General features: G+C 40.7%; 1 long non-coding RNA gene across 1 annotated transcript; it reads left to right on the top strand.

Moving 5' to 3' along the window:
* The first annotated feature begins 2,829 nt into the window (after window positions 1-2,829).
* Window positions 2,830-17,731, top strand: LOC123385405. The gene is made up of 4 exons (XR_006597852.1): window positions 2,830-2,943; window positions 8,079-8,212; window positions 12,145-12,282; window positions 17,105-17,731. It is a non-coding gene; the product is annotated as an uncharacterized LOC123385405 (long non-coding RNA).
* The last annotated feature ends 2,073 nt before the right edge of the window (window positions 17,732-19,804 follow it).

Below are 19,804 nucleotides of genomic sequence, written 5' to 3'. Positions count from 1 at the left end.
ACCATGCTCAGATCGTGAAGATGTGGTTCCATATTTTCCTTATAACTGTTAGCAAAGTTGTTGGGGAATAGCTAACCCTCACCCATCTCAAACTTTTGGGAGACTACCACTATCTTCCAAAAATAATCTAAAAGTTATGCTTGATCAAATTGCCTAACGTGAGTTTGGAACACCTCTTTGAGCCATAGAATGGAAACTTAATGAATAGTTTAAATCAGAACTCAAGGTCCAGATGTGACCAGTAACATGGTTGTGGGAGGAAATGGAAACTTATGATTTGCTGCTCACTCAGGTTGCCATCAAGTTACTAAGTAATACCCGTCATAATTGCGTGGACCATCTTGTTATATTCCCCACACAAACTCCCACGGTCCCTTTCTATATACTTAGGTGAACAAAAACTGATAAAAAAAAAAAAAGGAAAATGTCAATGGCTACCTAGGGCTTAGGTTGAAAAGGTCCTAAGTAGCCAGCACTCTTGTTAATCAAAATTATCATGGCTTTAACAATTCACAACAGGGATTTTCAAATGAGTCCAATGAGTCAAAGCCTTTTTTTTTTTCCATGTGAGCATAAGGGACTTTTGAGATGAGGTCACTTCCCTGCATAACTGATTAAAATCCAGGCCTTACTGCGGTGACAGTCTAATTTCCTTGATCTTAACCCTTCCCCAGGTATCCTACATGGGAGAGTTGCTATGAATATCTGCAATTATCAGATATGTTAAGCCTCTGAGCACCATAGAGGGAACACAGGTGAGGCCACACTGGTAGTCTCAGTGAGTATGAACACTAGAGCAAACTCTTCCCATGACCTAGCTGCCATATATGAAGCCCATGGGTTTCCTATCAAGTTAGACTGAGCTCAAAGTCACCCACTCACTTATACATTAGAGACCAGTTAGTTGGACCCTCCAACTCTACAGATGAGGAGATTAAGAATCTGAGGAAGTGAGGAAGTACAAAAAAGACAAATACTTTTAGTTGACTCTTGAGCAGCATGGGTTTGGACTGAGTGGATCCACTTATGTGGATTTTTTCCAGTAAACCTTGTATGGTACTGTAAGTGTATTTTATCTTATGATTTTGTCAACCTTTTCTTTTCTCTAGCTTTATTACAAAAACACCGTATGTGAGGGGCGCCGGGGTGGCTCAGTTAAGCGTCCGACTTCGGCTCAGGTCATGATCTTGTGGTTTGTGAGTTTGAGCCCTGTATCGGGCTCTGTGCTGACAGCTCAGAGCCTGAAGCCCACTTCGAATTCTGTGTCTCCCTCTCTCTGCCCCTCCCCTGCTCATACTCTGTTTCTCTTTGTCTCTCAAAAATAAATGTTAAAAAAAATAAAAAGAATACCGTATGTGATGCATATAGGCATACAAAATATGTGTTAATCAACTCTTCAGGTTATCACGAAGGCTTCTGGTCAGCTGTAGGCTATTAGTAATTCAGTTTTGGGGGGGAGTCAAAAGTTATATGTCGATTTTCCCACAGTACAGAGGACATTCCTCTTAATCCTGTATTGTTCAATGAGTAACTGCGTGTACATGTATATTATGTATACAACATAACCGACTTATTTGAACTCCATCTTATTTACACAGTTTATACATTTCAAATCCCATGAAATCTCCCTCTCAAAAAGGATGTGAGACAATAGAAGAAAATTATGTAGCAATATTCAGTCATCAAATAGTCCAATATTTTGAGATATATACAGTATTTTATAGATATGTAACATATATCCAATGTCAATATAATTTATGGTTAATGATGCCCTACCAATTTACTTTTCTTTATGCTTCTGGAAAGTGATGAACTTAGTGGGGTGCCTGGGAGGCTCATACAGTTAAGCATCTGACTTTTGATTTCAGCTCACATCATGATCTTCTTGGTTCATGGATTGAAGCCCCATGTCGGGCTCTGTGCTGACAGCGTGGAGCCTGCTTGGGATTTTCTTTCTCTGACCCTCTCCCACTCATGCTCTCATGCTCTCTCTGAATGAATGAATGAATGAATGAATGAATGAATGAAGTAGCTTGGAAAAACTTTTTAGAGATTTAGGATCTTCACAAACGTGGATGTCTAAATCTCTCCCCAGATTTGAGAAGTTCTCAGCCATCAATTCTTTAATTAACTTTTCTGTACTGCCCCCCCTTTTTTTTCTTCTCCTTCTTAGACTCCAGTAATACGTGTAAATTGTTTCTCTTAATGGTACCTCGTACTTCACGTAGTCTTGACTCTTTTTCATTTGTTATTATCTGACTGGACAATTTCTTTTTTTAAAAAATATAATTTATTGTCAAATTGACTAACATACAGTGTGTACAGTTTGCTCTTGGTTTTGGGAGTAGATTCCTATGATTCATCACTTACATTGAACACCCAGTGCTCATCCCAACAGGTGCCCTCCTCAATGCCCATCACCCACCCACCTCTCCCTCCCACCCACCTCTCCTTCCCACCCCCCATCAGCCCTCAGTTTATTCTCAGTTCTTAAGAGTCTCTTATGGTTTGTCTCCCTCCCTCTCTAACTTTTTTTTTCCCTTCCCCTCCCCCATGGTCTTCTGTTAAGTTTCTCAGGATCTACATATGAGTGAAAACATATGGTATCTGTCCTTCTCTGACTGATTTATTTCACTTAGCATAATACCTTCCAGTTCTATTCATGTAATTTCAACTCACCTGTCTTCTACTTCACAGATTCTTTATTCTGCTTCATGCAGTCTGCTGAGAGATTCTCTACTGCATTTTTCATTTCATTCATTGTATTTTTCATCCCAGAATTTATTTGGTTCTTTATGATTTCTGTTTCTCTGTTTAACTTGTTTTGTGTGTGTATTGTTTTACAAATTTTGTTAAATTATCTTTGTGTTTTCTTGTAGCTCACTTACCTTCCTTAAAACAACTCTTCTGAATTTTCCATCAGGCAAATCACAGATGTTTGAGGTAAGAGACTCAGAAATTATATTCGTTTTGCTGGTGTCATATTTCCTTGATTTTTCCTGTTCCTCAAAGCCTTGCTTCGCTGTCTTACATTTAAAAAGCTGTCACCTCCTCCAGTCTTTACTGATGGGCTTTGAGAGAGAAATACCCTGCATCTACTGTGTTAGGGATTCTGAGGTTTTCTCAGACCTTTCTCTGTATATTCCTGCTCTACACTTCTTATTCCACCTTGGCAGGGAATTCTTAAGATTGTATGCCTTCTCTTGATCCAGTAAAGTCAGGCCAGTTGCTGACAGCCTCCTGTTTGCTTTCCCTGTGGTGGTAATGAATGCACCCTGTGTGCTTTCTCCCAAACTGACAGAATCAGGCCACCTTTCTTTCCTCACATGCTCACCAGTCGCCTGCAAAGACTTACTCTTGTTGCCATTGGGGTGTGCGTAGGGAGCTGGCCACAAGATCAGGGTGTGTGTCGGTCAGTTGTGCAGAACGTTGGGTGCCTGCAATGCAGGTGGTGGGATCTGTAGGAGAGGCATCCCCAGTGGTTTGTGGATGGGCCTCCTGATGGAGTTCATGAAAAGGTTACTAGGATTTGTGTCTCTTTGATCTCCCAGCCAGTCTGTGTCTCCTGGTCACTTGGCACACCTTAGAATTCTGGATGGGGTGAGAAAGAAATGGGACTCTTTGGCAGCATCCTGCACAGCTGGGGAAGCTGGGTGCTCACTTACACACCCTCGCTTCCCCTATGGGAGAAATCATGAGACGGAAAGGTGTCTCTCAGTACTGCAGTGCCTTGGGGGAGGAATGGCAGAAGTAAAATGAAACGGTTGTCTTTATCCTCTTCAGTACATGCAATCTTGAATATTTTTTTGCTCCAATGCTGTGCTGGAACTTCTCCACTAGCTTCCCTGCCTTCCACAGAGGCACTCTCTGGGTAACTGTTAAAAGCGACATTCTTTGTAGGAGATGGTAGAAAACTCCTATTCTGCCATTTTGATGACATTAGCTCACAAGTCTTAATATCACTCTTTTCACAGTAAAAGTGTAATATTGAAGTTGCTTGTACTCGTGCAGAAAGCCTCTGGGATTGGCCAAGATAGGGATGCAAAGCTGATTCTCAGATGAAACATAGCTGTCCTCTGGAGAGTGTATCAGCAGTGAGGGCAGTCAGGTGTTTTTTGGAGTGTTGATTTAACTCTCATGTTCCTTATGTAACACTGTAGTGATTTAAAAGTGATTTACAAACACTGTAACTAGGTGGTTGGAAGTTGCACAAGATTGAAAATGTTGTTCTTTCTCAAACAGCTTATAAAATTAGAAGGAAATACATGAAGTTGACATTTAAAAAAATTTTAATTTTATTGTTGAAGTTACAGATAAGGGAGATCTAACAGATTCCTCTAAATCTAATAAAGAGTAGAAATATGCCTCAAACTTAGGCACATCTGCACAACTCTGTAAGCAAATGAGACTTTGGGGTCAATGGACTAATACAGAAGCCTGATTATAGCTTACATTGTGTTTTCTCATAACAGTTAAATTTCATCTTCATACAGTAAGATGCCAAATTGTAAATGCTCTGATTCTCCAAACTTTGATCAGGATGCAATTATTAAGATTCTTGGGTTTTAAAACATCTCCATTTACAGAAATATATTTTTGAAATTTTTTAAAGTTTATTTTTAAAGTTTATTTATTTAGAGTACAAGCAGGATAGGGATAGAGAGAGAGGGAGTGGGGAGAGAGAGAGTCCCAAGCAGGCTCCACACTGTCAGCACAGAGCCCGATATGGGGCTTGAACCCTTGAACCATGAGTTCATGACCTGAGCTGAAACCAAGATTCTGACACCCAACCGACTAAGTCACTCAGGTGCCCCTAGAGAATAGTTCTAAAGAGTATTTAAGTGTTGCATCAGATTAAGTCTTTCAAACATTTTTAAAAATTCTGGTGTAGTTAACGTATGGTGTTATATTAGTTTCAGGTGTACAATATAGTGATTCAACACTTTCCTACAACACGGGGTGCTCGTGACAACAAATATCTTCCTTAATCCCCATTCCCCCCTCATTACTCCCCTGTGGTAACCATGAGTTTGTTCTCTATTGTTAAGAGTGTATTTCTTGGTTTACCTCTTTCTCTCTCTTTTTATTTTTCCTTTGATCATTTTTGTTTCTTAAATTCCACATATGAGTGAAATCATATGGTTTTTTTTATCTTTCTCTGATTTATTTTGCCTAGCATTATGCTCTGTAACTCTATCCATATTGTTGCAAATAGCAAGATTTCATTCTTTTTTTATGGCTGAAAGATATTCCATGGCACATATGTATATATGTGTATGTATGTGTGTGTGTGTGTGTGTGTGTGTGTATTTCACATTATATATATATATATATATATACATATATATATGTGTGTGTGTGTGTGTATATATATATATATATATATATATATATATATAAGTTGAAGTTGCAGATAAGGGAGATCTAACAGATTCCTCTAAATCTAATAAAGAGTAGAATTATGATTCAAACTTAGGCACATCTGCACAACTCTGTAAGCACAACTCTTATATATACAATGTGTCATTTACACACACACACACACACACACACACACACACACACACACACACCCCACATCTTTATCCATTCATCTATTGATGGACACTCAGGCTGCTTCCATACTTTGCCTATTGTAAATAACACTGCTCTGCACATAAGGGTGCAGGTATCCCTTTGAATTCATGTTTTTGTATTCTTTGGGTAAATACCTAGTAGTCTGATTACTAGATCACAAGGTAGTTCTTTTTGTAACTTTTTGAGGAACCTCCATACCGTTTTCTAGAGTGGCTCCACCAGTTTGCATCCACACCCACAGTGTAAGAGGGTTCCTTTTTCTCTACATGCTTGCCAATGCTTGTTGTTTCTCATGTTACTGAATTTAGGCATTCTGACAGATGTGAGGTGATACCTCATTGTAGTTTTGATATGTATTTTCCTGATGATGAGTGATGTTGAGCATCTTTTCATGTGCTTGTTGACCACCTGGATGCCTTCTTTGGATAAATGTCTGTTTGTGTCTTCTGCCCAGTTCTTAACTGAATCATTTGGGGTTTTGGTGTTGAGTTGTATAAGTTCTTTTTATGTTTTGGATAGTAACCCTTTATTGGATATGTCATTTGCAAATATCTTCTACCATTTGGTAGGTTGCTTTTTAGTTTTCTTGATTGTTTCCTTCATTGTATAGAAGTTTTTTATTTTGATGTAGTCCCAATAGTTTATTATTATTATTTTTTTTTTGCTATTAACATGTATCACATGCTTTCTATGGAAGAGAATTCATTAGTAAGCACTGGGGATATGGAGGTAAATAATATGCTAGCCATGCTTTCAAGGATATCACCCTCTAGCAGAGGAGAAGGATTGGTGAACAGATCATTAAAATGCGATGTAAAATGTGAAATGCACAAAGCACATCGGTATGTAGAGGAGCCAAAATTGCCATGAAAGGGCAGATTGGGGAAGCCTTCTCAGGAAGACACCTGATTCTAGTTTTGGAGGCTAGGCAGGAGCAAAGGATAATCCAAGTAAAGGGCCAGCACAGTGAAGGCAGGGAGTTCCAGCACACAGTATTAGAGGGACCAATGTTAGTGTAGGGTTGCTGGGTCATGAAGCCCTGTAGCATCATGGCTAGAAGTTGGATAGGTAAGTGCTAGGTTATAAGTGGCTTTCAGGGTCCATGAGTGAATCCAAGAAACAAGAAAAACTATTTCCATTATTTCACTTAGATACTGAGGATGTCTTTAGAGGTACTGGCTTTCCACTGAGTCATAGAATTTTCTCTTCTAAACAACCACGGTGCAAAACATGACAAACAGTCATGATGAAGAAAGTTAAGGATCTTAATTGAAACAATCAGTGGTACAGTTGAGAAGGTGGTGGGATTTGACTTCAGGTAGTTTGCCACCAGTACTTCCAGGACCCTTTTACAGCTTCCTGAGCTCTGGTGGGTGGTTTCATTTGGCTTTCTCTTCTATGAAAGCTCAGGTTCCCATTTCCTTCAACTCTCCTCTTCTTTACTGATTTTATCAAGCAGGGTGTCAGTATCAGTGGCTCACTTGATCACATTAGGCTGTGAAGGTGAAGAGGTGAACAAAATATTGACCAGAATTCCTGCAAGAGAAAGCCTTGACTTTGGAAGAAGTACTTGGATATCCTACATGGAAATGGTATAACCACAAGGGCATGTTCAGGAAACACAGTGAACTTAGAGTCAGCTAAGGCTAAGAAAAGAGGAGCCATTAGTTTTGTTCCAGATAGAGAAGGAAAGGGAGGGAGGGAGGGAGAGGGGAGAGAGACAGGGAAGGAATGGGAGATCTAGGTTGGGGGAGAGAAGTGGAGGATGTGGGAAGGAAACATGGGGTTGGAGAGAAGGTAATAGAAGACTCTATCTCTGTGAGGTCACCCAAATCTTCAAGTAAAAGTTGACTGAACTCCCAAAGTGCTAGGTAAGTGGATTGTGTATGTGCGACTTTGTAAATCATTGTAGAGGATCACATGACAATCCATGTTGGAGGAGGAGAGGAGATTTAGCCAGAAGGACATAAGCCCTTTGAATATTAGTTAGAAATCTTCAGAACATTACCTTCCTGCTGACTGCATTACAGCCAATCCCACTCAGGTTTAAGGAGGGTTGGAATGGCGAGGATTCTCATCTAACATCTGGACTGCAGTTTCATTTTAAACATGGCTTCCTGGAAATAACATACCAAATGAAAGAATAACTATAAAGTTGAGAATTTCAGGTTGGGGGCAAGCAGGCTTTTCAAAACTCCTTTGTTCAAAACTTGGCTCACATCAGCAGACTGAACATGTGTTTTCCACTCATTACGGCCAGCCTAAAGTAAAGTACTTGAACTAGACCCTCAGGTGAACTTTGGTCCTGGGGGATTTTGTGTTCTTTGGTAATGGTATCTCTGTATTCTACAAGAAACTCGTAGGACAGCCCTCTCCTCTTCCTGTGTTGCTCAAATGGCGTGACCTTGAACCTCTGCCTTCCCAGGGCAGATACTTCACAAGTAAGAGGAAAAACTATCTGATCAGGTATCCCCTTCTCTGCCCCCTCTCTCCTGCTGCAGAGAAAGTGATCAACCAGCAGCAGGTACCAGCCACAGTTAAATGTACCTGCTTGGAGCTTTCAAAAAGCTATTTCTGCAGTAATGAAGAAATTCGCATTTCACCTCCCTCCACACAGGACTCACTGGAGAAAGAGGTAAGGAAGTTGATATATGATCCTTTTAGATGCGCTCTGTTATACCCAACTGCTTTCAAAGGATGGATTTTGAAACTAGAGAGTGAAAGAAGAAAAAGAACAAAGACTTTAAGGTTCTGAGAGATACAAAAAAATACACTTCCATTCTTGCCCTCTGGCTGGGGAATCCTGCTGGCTGACTTATAATTTGAAGAAGAGATTTCTTTTAGGCTTTTCTTATGAGATTTCCCACATTTTCTTGTACTTCTGTATGACATGGTAACAAATAGAAAAGTTTAAATTCAAATTCCATGAGAATAAATGAATATAAGAATCATTGTTGCAGTGGTGATATTTCCAAATACAGTTCACAAAGTAGCTTAATTTTTTACTGTGTTACTTTAATACTATAAATAAGTGAACCATTAATTATGCTTTGATAAGTTGGCCAAATACATTCCTGATGAAATTGTATTTATTACTGTGGGGTTTGGCATATGTAATAAAGATCAGGACAGCAAATAACTAGAATTTGTGAACAACTTGCTAAGTACTCACCATTTTGCTGACTTTCTCCATTATGAAGAAACAGGAGATATTGGATCATATGTTCATGAAATATGAACATGTTTTCACTTTTTGTTGGGGAGAAAAGTGTAAAATGTAAACCACATAGTGCCTGATCTGAAGGGAATCCCAATATAGAAGAATCAGTGAAGGCTGAAATCATCAGGGAAAGAGGGAATTTGAGCTGACCTGGATTTGGAAAAAAAGGACGTTTTGAATGAAAAAAGAGTATGTGATAAAGAAATACTATTGGAGGGCTTGTAAGACAGGATAGGCAGGTACCCTTGAGTGGGAAGCATGTCTCCAGGAGCAGAGAATGATACAGGATTGTAGGGAACATCAGATTCACAGGTGCCTTGAAAGACCGATTGGACTCTGGTAGGATGTTGGTGTCATTGAATGTTTTTGAAAAGAAAACTCACTGAATTAAATTTATGGGGGTTTCCCATCAACAGAAAAGTCCTTTCACACATTCAGTGAACTTTAGTGATGCTGAATAATTCTGCTAATAGGTATCACACGTGGTCTCTGCTGCTACTTAAAACATTTGTACATTAGAGGAGGCAGGACATCCCTGGATTTATGTATTTTCCCAGCCAAAACTCTCTCTCTCTCTCTCTCTCACGTGTACTGTATTCCTTTTTTTCTCCACTTTTTAATTTAAATTCTAGTTAGTTAACACATAGTGTCATATTAGTTTTAAGAGAATTTAGTGATTCATTACTTATGTATAACACCCGGTGCTCATCACAATGTCCTCCTTAATACCCATCACCCATGGAGCCCATCCCCCCCACCTCCTCTCCAGCAACCCTCAGTCTGTTCTCTGTAGTTAAGAGTCTGTTTTATGGTTTGCCTCCCACTTGTTTTTTTTCTGTCCCCTATGTCCTTCTGTTTTGTTTCTTAAATTCCATATGAGTGATATCATATGGTATTTGTCTTTCTCTAACTGACTGACTTCACTTAGCTATTATCACTAACTCCATCCATATCATTGCAAATGGCAAAACTTCATTCTTTTTGATGATTGAGTAATATTCCACTGTGTGTGTGTGTGTGTGTGTGTGTGTGTGTGTGTGTGTGTGTGTGTATTTCTCCATTCACCAGTTGATAGACATTTGGGCTCTTTCCATAGTTTGGCCATTGTTGATAATGCTGCTGTAAACATTGTGGTGCATGTGCCCCTTCAAATCAGCATTGTATCCTTCAGGTAAATACCTACTAGTGCAATTGCTGGGTCTAGGGTAGTTCTATTTGTAACTTTTTGAGAAAGATTCATACTGTTTTCAGAGTGGCTGCACCAGTTTGCATTCCCATCAACGGTGTAAGAAGGTTCTCCTTTCTCCTTACCAATATCTGTTGTTCCTTGTGTTGTTAATTTCAGCCATTCTGGCAAGTGTGAGGTGGTATCCCACTCTGGTTTTGATATATATTTCCCTGATGATGAGTGATGTTAAGCATTCTTGTTTATACTTTCAAACTCACTCCACATGGAATTATCATATAAGAAGAACTAGGTTTCAGTGTGCTGAGGAAGGACTGGCACAGAGTGGTTAATAGGTTGAATGCAGGATGCTTGATGTACATTCGGTCTGAGGACATTGCCATTTAAAATTTTTATTTATTTTCTTAAAATATTTATTGTGAGAGAGCATGAGCACACGTGTGTATGCACACACTTGTGTGCATGTGAGTGGGGGGAGGGGCAGAAACAGAGGGAGAGGGAGAATCCCAAGCAGGCTCCGCTGTCTTGCAAACCCATGAGATCATGACCCAAGCCAAAATCAGGAGTTGGATGCTCAACTGACTTGAGTCACCCAGGTACCTGACTTTGATTTTTTTAAATAAAATACTTAGAATTAGAAATGCCAACACTGATTTCTCAGACCAACAGTCTCCTTGATTTGGTTCGTTTATGGTCCAAAAAGAAAGAAGATATTTCAAGTCATAAAGATCGTGTGGTCCTCTGATTCCAAACCAGGAACACAGAGTGATTGAGGCTCCTCCAAGTGTACTTCCCAAGTTTTGCCTCGAATTCATCATTATTGCCTCTGTTGTATTGTCTCCCCGTGGAGTAGCTTCATTGAGAGCCAAGGCTGCAGGAAGAGCCTGTTACCCTAACTCTTCTGACTGGATCCTCTCTTCTCCTCAAATCTGCATACCTTGCTCCATTTCCACCTGAACTGTAGACAGAGGACATGGGTTTGAGTTTAGTATGACACTGTTGGGATTTCAGTTAGGCAAAGAGAACCACTTCGGTACTATAAAGGTGGTTGGTTAGTCAGCCTCCCTTTTGATCTCCTACTGTGTTGGAATCCTGACAGGCAGTGAAGAGGCTGACTGCCCGGGAGACTTCACATCATGAGTTAAAAAGACCCCCATTTTTCTACTGGAGTTTGAGATTGCAAACACTTTCCAGTCCTGTGAGTCTCTAATGAGGCTGTTGCTTTGTCTTATGAAGGAATTGTCCAAATCTGGATGCACACCCCCAGCCCCCACTCCTTTTTTGTTTGTTTGTTTTTTTAAGATTAATGTCCCTGGAGAGGTGAACATTTTCCTTTTTAGTAGACTCTTCTCTAATTCTTACAAGAATAAACTTTCAAGTTTACCTCACTGAGACAACCCATTTCCTTTTTCAACTTTATTTGGTTATTTCTCTCCCTGTATGCTAGTGAGCTACTAGGCCACAGTTCTTGGCTTTGAATACAGCTCTGAGTTTTTGTCAAAGAGAAGATTGATACCATCAGCTTCCAGGGATTCATGTGGCCCTGGAGTCATTCAGGATTAATTTACTAAATTAGCAAACCTGTCAGTTAATTGCCTATTCATTGGAGTCTGAGAAAGAAAATTTAAACTCACTAGCAATTTGACATCTTAGGAGGACAAAGAAATTATATACGTTTAACTCTAATAGCATTGCTATTGCTATATTGTGAGTCTTCCTACTATAAGTGGTTGAAGCACCATTTGGCATGCTAAATAATTGCACTGCATGCCATTTCTTTGAAAATAAATATTAATACAAGCACAGCTAATAAATATTGCATTCAGTTATAATAGTAAGTGTAGTGAAATTGAGTCTCTGTTGATGAGATTGATCCTAAATAATTTTTATTGAATTTAATGAAATCACTAGGCAGCCTTTAGGATCTATCAGAGTATGCATTTTCTTCGAAGAGACTTTATCATCTAATATGAATGAACACACATTATTATAAACATATATTAGCATATAATACATACTTATATATAAAAATACATAAATATATAATATATATTTGTCGTGGCGATGGTGGTGGTAGTACAGTCTTACAAAATGAAAATCTTACAAAGACTGACAAAATAAAAATATGTCTCACCATTTTTACCTTTCCATTATCTTCTAGGCATCCCTAGTAAGATTTCTCTTTTACTGACCTAAGGAATAATAAAGAAAGTCCTGGACTGATTTTAGGAGGTGTGGATCACATGAGGAGTTCTGCCTCTGATGAGCTGTGGAAATATGCATGAGCTATATTCTCTCTGTAAGTCCCATTTTGTCACCTATGAAAGTGGGTCATTCGGCCAATGAATAGCAAAGAAGGGAGACATGGGCCCTGTTCTCAGGGAGACAATACTGCCAGGGAGTGATGTAGACAAATAATGAGCAAGATGATCTCAGATGTTAGTGCTGTGTAGATCAGAAGAGTAACAAGCTGGTTAGTAACTGAAAGATACTTCTAGACTGGGTGATCAGAGGAAAGCTCTGTGGCACAGTGACATTGGAACTGGGACTCAAATGACAAGGAGGAGCCAAACCATGAAAGAGCTGGAGGAGAGGCATCTGGGACAGCAAAGGAGAAAGCCCATGGCCAGAACACACATGGTTTGTTCATGAATAGAAAAGAGATTATTGTGCTTGGTGCTCACCATGGAAGGGGCAAGATGGGGGGAGAAGACTCAGAGGTCAGAGTGGGGCAGTAACTGATTGTGTAGAGTCTTGGAGGCCATATGAAAGATATTATTTTAAGTACAAGAGAAACCATTGGAAAGTTCTGAACAGTGAACATCATCAGATTGGTTTTACAGAACCCCTGCCTGCTCTGTGGGAGAATGGACCACAGAGGGACATGGAGGCAGGGAGGAGGCTGCTGAAGACGATTGCACCCTAATCCCATTGGGAAGTAATGGGATCAAACTCTGATCAACACTTCATTATCCTTGAGGGTCCAGATCTTCTCTCTCACACACACACAAAAGGCTCAAATCCACTTGCCTAGCTTTAAAAATTCTCAGGGCATTATTGTACATCTTGAAGACCATCCATGGCTTGCTTCCAGCCAAGAGTGGACACTGTACGTTGCCTGCATCTTCTGATACGCTGTTTAAATATTTTCTGAAAGGGGGGTTATTGACATCTTTCTGCATATTTAGATTCCCATGAATACCAGAGAAAAAAGAAACAGAACAAAAAACAAACAAACTAGGTTTGTTAAAAGTTCTTTTTGTTCTTTGACTTGATTTCTTTGATTAATGCATAAATCACTACTAAGGTTTTGCGTGTGACATTACAGCAAGTTAATTTTTTAGGGCCTAAGGCATTTTACCAAGGAGTTTCATCATTTCTGGTACTCAGACACTTTGTAGTCAGTTTTATTACTGCCCCTTTTAGAAGTAGGTGATACCATAAGGGCAGGTAAGGAAGACATCACGTTTTTATGATGAGATGAAAAAACATATTCACTGTAGTCCCCTTCCTTTAAATACACGAAATAATAAAAGTAATAAACAGAAAAAGTAACTCCAAGAAGCTCAAATAACAAAAAATAGAGAAGAAAATCCACCTTGAGTGAGGAGGGAAAAAAAAAATAGAACACAGCCACAAACCCCAAACATAAAGCATAAAAATGATCTGCCAGACAGAGTACAATGTGGACTCAGGGAAAGATGATTCAGGAAACACAGTACAGCTCCTCTAAACCCAGGGGCCAGGGGACTGGCCAACTCTGAAGGGGGCTGACTGCAAGGCAGTAGGGAATAGGGAGGGTGGAAGTGAATGGTACCCCCACGTAAAGAGAACAGCCATAGCTCAGATCTAGCCAATTTTTGCCATGCAGAAAAATTACCATTGAGGATTGCCAGATATCTGATTTTTTTTAACAAACTGGAAAGATGGATTTTTATATGAAATGTTCCTATCTTTCAAACACTGTGTGGGCCAAACAAAATTATCTGCCAGCTGGATTCCATCTGTGGGCTGCCAATCTGTGATCCCTGCTCAAAAAGTAAGTGGCATAATTCTCAAAGGCCCATGTAATGATTCTTTGATTAGATGGATGAGACATATGAGTGGAAGAGAAGAGTCCCCAGAGATAGCTAATTCTCCATTACGATGAGATGGGGAGGTAGAGTTGTTTATGGCTGGGTTTCCAGGCAAGGGATTGCATTAGGTGAGGAGGGTGAGAGGGAGCCATAGCATTGATGGAAAGACTTTCTGGGACTTTAAGGGCACAACGTGAGCTTCCCTGACTCCCCCAGGTATGAACACGGGGTTGGGGGGTTGGGGCTCATGGCAGAAGACACATCCAGCTTAGCTGAGTGTCAGAAGCAAACCCAAACCCAAACTGGAACTGCTTTAGATCCTTGGCCTCACCCTTCCCGTCCCGTTCTTTAGCAATAGTTGGCCTGGATGGAAGTGCTGCAGCAAAGATTAATAACTGAAAGGCAGCAGCACAGCATCTGTGCAGAAAGCAAATGTGAGGAAGTCAACCAGCACACATTTCCGCCAACCTTAAATAAAGAAGAAGCAGAGGGAGGAACAGCATCTCTTAGGTCGGGACTCTTCCTAGAAAATAAGGAAGAATTCAGACTGATGCCCTTCTGTAGTTTCCAAGACACTCAAGACAACAAATAGCCTTCAAAACAACAGGATTTACCTCTCTGACTAGAACATTCTTTCCTTCCAGTTGTCTTGTTCCTTCTTTCCATAATCACTGGTCTTCCGACTCACAAACACTTTATTCCATTGATGTGTCTACTTCATTCTCTCGTTGCCTTCCTCTTGAGGCATATTTCACAAGCCATTGTTTCCACAATGCTATCATTTGGGGGATTAACGTTCCTTATATTACTTGTGCTTTGGATACCAACCTTACCCCCTTTCTCCAAAAACAGAAATTAATGATTATATTTTCTCTCTTGTCTGCATTCATTCTCTCCCTCTCGTCAGTAGTTTATCATCTTTGAAAAAGGCTCCAATGTCTCTTGTTAAAACAACAACATACTGACCCCAACCAAAGTAATACAGGCACCCACATCCACTTCCAGCTACCAAACCTCTTCCCTTTTTACTGCTGTGCAATTGCCTGCCTCTTTGTCCTCAACTTGCTGGCTTTTTTTGCTTTGCCCCACCTCTCCACCATGTTGTTTCTGCTAAAACCAGCAGTGAGCCTTATGTCTCTTTATCCAGGTGACATTTTTCAGTCAGCTTGTCCTCTAACTTGGATTCAACATTGCAAACCACCCACTTGAAACCCTTTCTCCTCTTGGCTTCTCAGGCTCCACACATCTTGTCACTCAGCCTGTCTGGCCTTTCTTCCTTTGTCTCCCTTCTCAACTACCCATCGCACACTGAAGCTCTTTGAGTCTTCTTCTCAGATTCCGTCCTCTATCCCCAATTAGTGGAAACAATAATCACCACTTCAGTCATCATGCGTGAGCTTGATACTCCCAGAGTCCACATTGCCAGCCTCACCTCATTTTCTCCCATGCTCCCCATCTGGGGGCAATTCACATTTTCCTTCTGGCTGGGCCAGTGCTCCGCAGACTATCTGTGTTGAAAGAATAGTTGTTCTTTAATTTTCTAATCCATCACAGACTGATGCTTTTATAAGGATAATAAAAATGAAATACAAGAAAAATAAAATGAATAAAAAAGACACAAAATACAAGCTTTGCATTTTATTAGATCCAAGAAATAGAAAATGACTCTGTCAGATTGCTCTGAAAACTTCTAAATGCTTCTTCTCAATTACTGTATTAATGTTGTTGCAGAATGGTAACAAACAGTTCGAAGACTGGAATGTGTTTGAAGGCTGGTTTACATCCAACTCTTGTCTTCCTTTGCCTGGTGCACCCATTAGACTGCAGCTCAAAAACCTCTAATATAGGAAAGCCTCCTCTGAGCCTCCTAAGTCACTTACACCTCTTATTTATCCTCAAAGCCCATGTGCTTTTCTCTTGTAGGACTTTCAGCAATTATTACACCCGTAACCTTTGTATCCTCCACGTAAATTCTATGACTGCTAGAACAGAGTTTATTCTTTTTCTGCTCACTCTTGTGTTCTTGGCACGTACTGGGCACCCAAAATTACTTACTCATTGTGTAAAGAGAATAGGCACACACAGGACTAGGTAAATACAGAGGCAGTAGATAATTCTGCCCAAAGGTTTTGGGCAAATTGACATTTGAATAAGGGTTCCAGGTGCAGATGGTGGGAGGAAGCATTTCAGGTACAGATATTGGTGTCTGGAAAAGCACAGAGCTTGTATGAGAAATGGTGAGTATTTTTGGGCACTCAGAGCACGGGATATGTTGGGGTGGAGAAAAGGCTGTGATAACGTAGTGTGGGAATAAAGAGGAGACAATAGAAAGTCCACTGTTAGAGTCTTCAGATGCCAAACTAAGGAGCTTAAATTTTACCACCTGAAGATACAAAGTCATTAAATAATTTCTAGCAGTAGAATTCATTATTATATTTGATTGTGTCAAACATAATTGGTGGTGATGTGTGGAGGCAAGATTGAAAGAGTCAAGGCAGGAAGCTCTCAGAATGGTCTACTTCATGAGTACCTGGGTACCCGTGGAGAAGGAAGGGCAGAGATGGGCTGGGGAGGTGTTTAAAAGGTGAGAACTCCACGATGAGGCTCCCAGTGTCTTGAGGATTTGGGGACAAGGAGGGGCCACTCTGGATTCATATTCACAGTGCTGGGATGATAGCATTGTGGGTTTCTGCTTTATGACTCCAGCTCTCTAACCATGGTAGTCATTGCCTCACAGCATGAAGAAGTGAGTTCTTGGAATATACCTTTCATAAACCCTTAAGTCAGAATCCTAGCACAATTAACCTTACACCAGCTGATTGGTAATGTTGACAATACCTTATGCTTCTTCCTATGAATGTGACACACATCTTTATCAAAGATAATTTCCTCTGAGTAACAGTAGGCAGTGGCCAAATTAGTCTCTTATGCCTGGTTGATACTCAGATCTACATTTGTCTATGGTCCCACAGCCTTTAAAATACTGGCATCAGAGTGGTGAATTGTACCTCCAAGATTTGAGGACTTTGTCCCTTTTCCTCCTAGATAATCATTTCATCTTTGTCAGTCATCCTGTGCTGCTCCAGAAGAGCTGGCAGGGACTTTGACCAGCCATGGGTCCCCAGACGAAAGCCAGGATATCATCTGGGAATGCAGCCTGGGTAGAAGCCATGTTGAAGAGGGAATCTCTGAACTCCAGGTGCTGCCTTCTTGATCTCAGATAGGTGGTTAATAATGCTCCCCTCTAGCCTGACTTTCAAGATACCTTACTGCGACTTTTTGATTTCCTATTTCAGCTGCCTTATTCAATATGTGTCTTTTCTTAAAATCCACCTCCTGCTCTCTTAGAAGTTAGTGGGGGTGAGTTTCACACATAAATATCTGCACCATCAAAATTTTCATAGAGGTTGTGTGTAAATAACTCTAAATCCTTTGACACAGTGTGCTGTACTGGTTTTTTGAAAGGATGGTTATTGTTCTCACTCCCATGTTTGATACCTTTCATGAAAACTGGAAGAAATGGACTGAACATAAGAGGCATTTTCAGCCTCGAAGGATATTGTTGTGGGAAAATTGGACTGACACAGATGAGCTGATGCAGCTTGGCGTAGTAGTGAGAAATTTACTGTGCCTTACCTAAGCGATGTTCCATGCATCCTTATGGACTTGTCTATCCTGGTAGAACCAGATCTGAGTTTGCTTCCCTAAAGAGGAATGGCAGATATTAAGATAACGTGCTGAAGGTGGGGGGAGTGAGGGCAAAGCCTAGGCGTCCAAAAAAATGTAATTTTTTTTCTCTTTTTTATTTTTACTACCTGAATTTCTGTTTCCTGGGAGGGGGCTTAACTCTGGAATTCTTCCTGCTCTTGTCCCGGTGGACTCTTTAGTTGTTTGCATTTCCCCCCGCAGGTCAATGAGGTTTTTGCTTTGACTTCCTACTGCTTCCAGATGGAGACCCATCCTGAAAAGTAAACCAAGCAGCTTCTCTAGCCTTGGGAGGCAACAAGCTCTAGTTAGTTTGACCTCAAGGAACAGAGTCAGCAGATTGAATGCTGATGGGTTGGCTGGGAGCCCTCACTCCTGTCTGGGCAAAGTCAGGGTTGAAGGGGAGAAAGGTGGGAGCCCTCCCCACTCTCTATAGCAGCAGCTACACTGAAGACTGTCAGCTCAGGTGAAAGTCTCTGGGAGTGGCAGGCAGTGTTCATAAGGTGTAGAAAGTCACAGCTGCCCATATGTGCATGCTGGGAATTCTCCCATCTCCTCATGCAGCTAATATCAAGTAGCACTTGATATTCAGGTTAGGATGAAAAACATCATAGAGAATACAGACTCAATAATAAAGCCACACTTCTTGGTTTGGGGATAGTCTGTCCAAAGCAAACACCATTAGTGATCTCTATCAGAAAAGGCTGAGACTCAAGTTCTCTGTCTCCAGCCATTCTCCTTTGGAGCCAGAGTTATCTCAGAACACACTGCAGAAGTAAACCATTCTTCCTCTCCTCCCCACAACATTTGGTCCTTGTGTTCATGGGACACTTAGCACATTGTAAGATTATCCCTTCTTCTCTGATCAGAGTCCCTTGAGGGCAGCAAGAGCTACTTCTTACTCATCTTTATGTACTCGGGTTGTATGGGGAACAAAGCCCAGAGTTTGCATTCTAGAAGCATTTGTGTAATTATTTTAATGATATTACTGCTCTTGAAAGTTTCTTGAGGGATATTAAGACCACTTGGGTTGTTGATAGCATGTGGCCTTTCTGTGAGAGGGAGTCCTCAAGACTGTGTCTGGAAGTAGGGTCATTCATCCGTGATGACTCACCCTGCGCTGAAATGAGTCATGTTCACGTGCCCTGATCGTTTGTTCTGAAAAATCTACTGGGTTCTTTCCTAGCCACTCAGAGTCCATATTGCTAGCCAAAGCAATGTGTATTTGCATGCTCAGGAAAAAATGGGTCTCTCAAAGTTTTGTGGCTGGTCTAATTAACTTGCTGGTGATGGAACACAGGAGCTGTGTGATACAGATAGTATTTCTCTGATGGCTCTTTGTATCTAGGCCTAAAGCAGCTGGCAATCATTGATGGTCACATTGGTCCTTCTTCATTAGTTTATTTGTGTTATTATTTTATTAATGTTAGTTTTCCCTTCACCGCCCCCCCCCCCCCCCCCAGTGGGATGTATGCTCCATGAGAGTAAAAACTGTGTCACTTTTTGCTCACCATTGTTGTACAGTGCTTCACACAATGCCTACAGATAGTGGTCACTCTAACTCTTGGGAAGAAAGGGGAGGAAGGCAGGAAAGGCACGTGATAGCATACTTTGGCTCAATTCTTTGCCATACATCCACTACCTCTTTTTCAAATCCAGCCACTTGATGTCCTTCTATCTCACAGAATTCCACAGATCTTACTTGTACTTAAAGTGGGATTTTCTCCTAGTATTGTCTATTCACCAGATGTACATATTATTTAAGTAATCCCTTTGATCCCTTTGATCCCTTTCAATGGAACAGGGTTGTGTTGAGTTACAGTCTTTCTTCATAATTAAAAAATGAGGAGGAGACCATGACTTTCCATCGTGCAGAGTTAATCTGTTCATTCTAGATAAGGAGATAGCGGGTTTGGAGATTGACATCTTTGAAGAGAGCACATGGCAGCTGTCTAATGTAATAGTATTCAATAGGGATGCTCTTGGTGCTACTTCGGTTAGGAAATTCTCCCCTGGCAGCTTGCTTTACTGGCACATTGC

This window comes from Felis catus, chromosome A1, assembly GCF_018350175.1.
Source record: "Felis catus isolate Fca126 chromosome A1, F.catus_Fca126_mat1.0, whole genome shotgun sequence".
Lineage (NCBI taxonomy): Eukaryota > Metazoa > Chordata > Mammalia > Carnivora > Felidae > Felis > Felis catus.
This window is presented reverse-complemented; position numbering and strand designations above follow the sequence as displayed.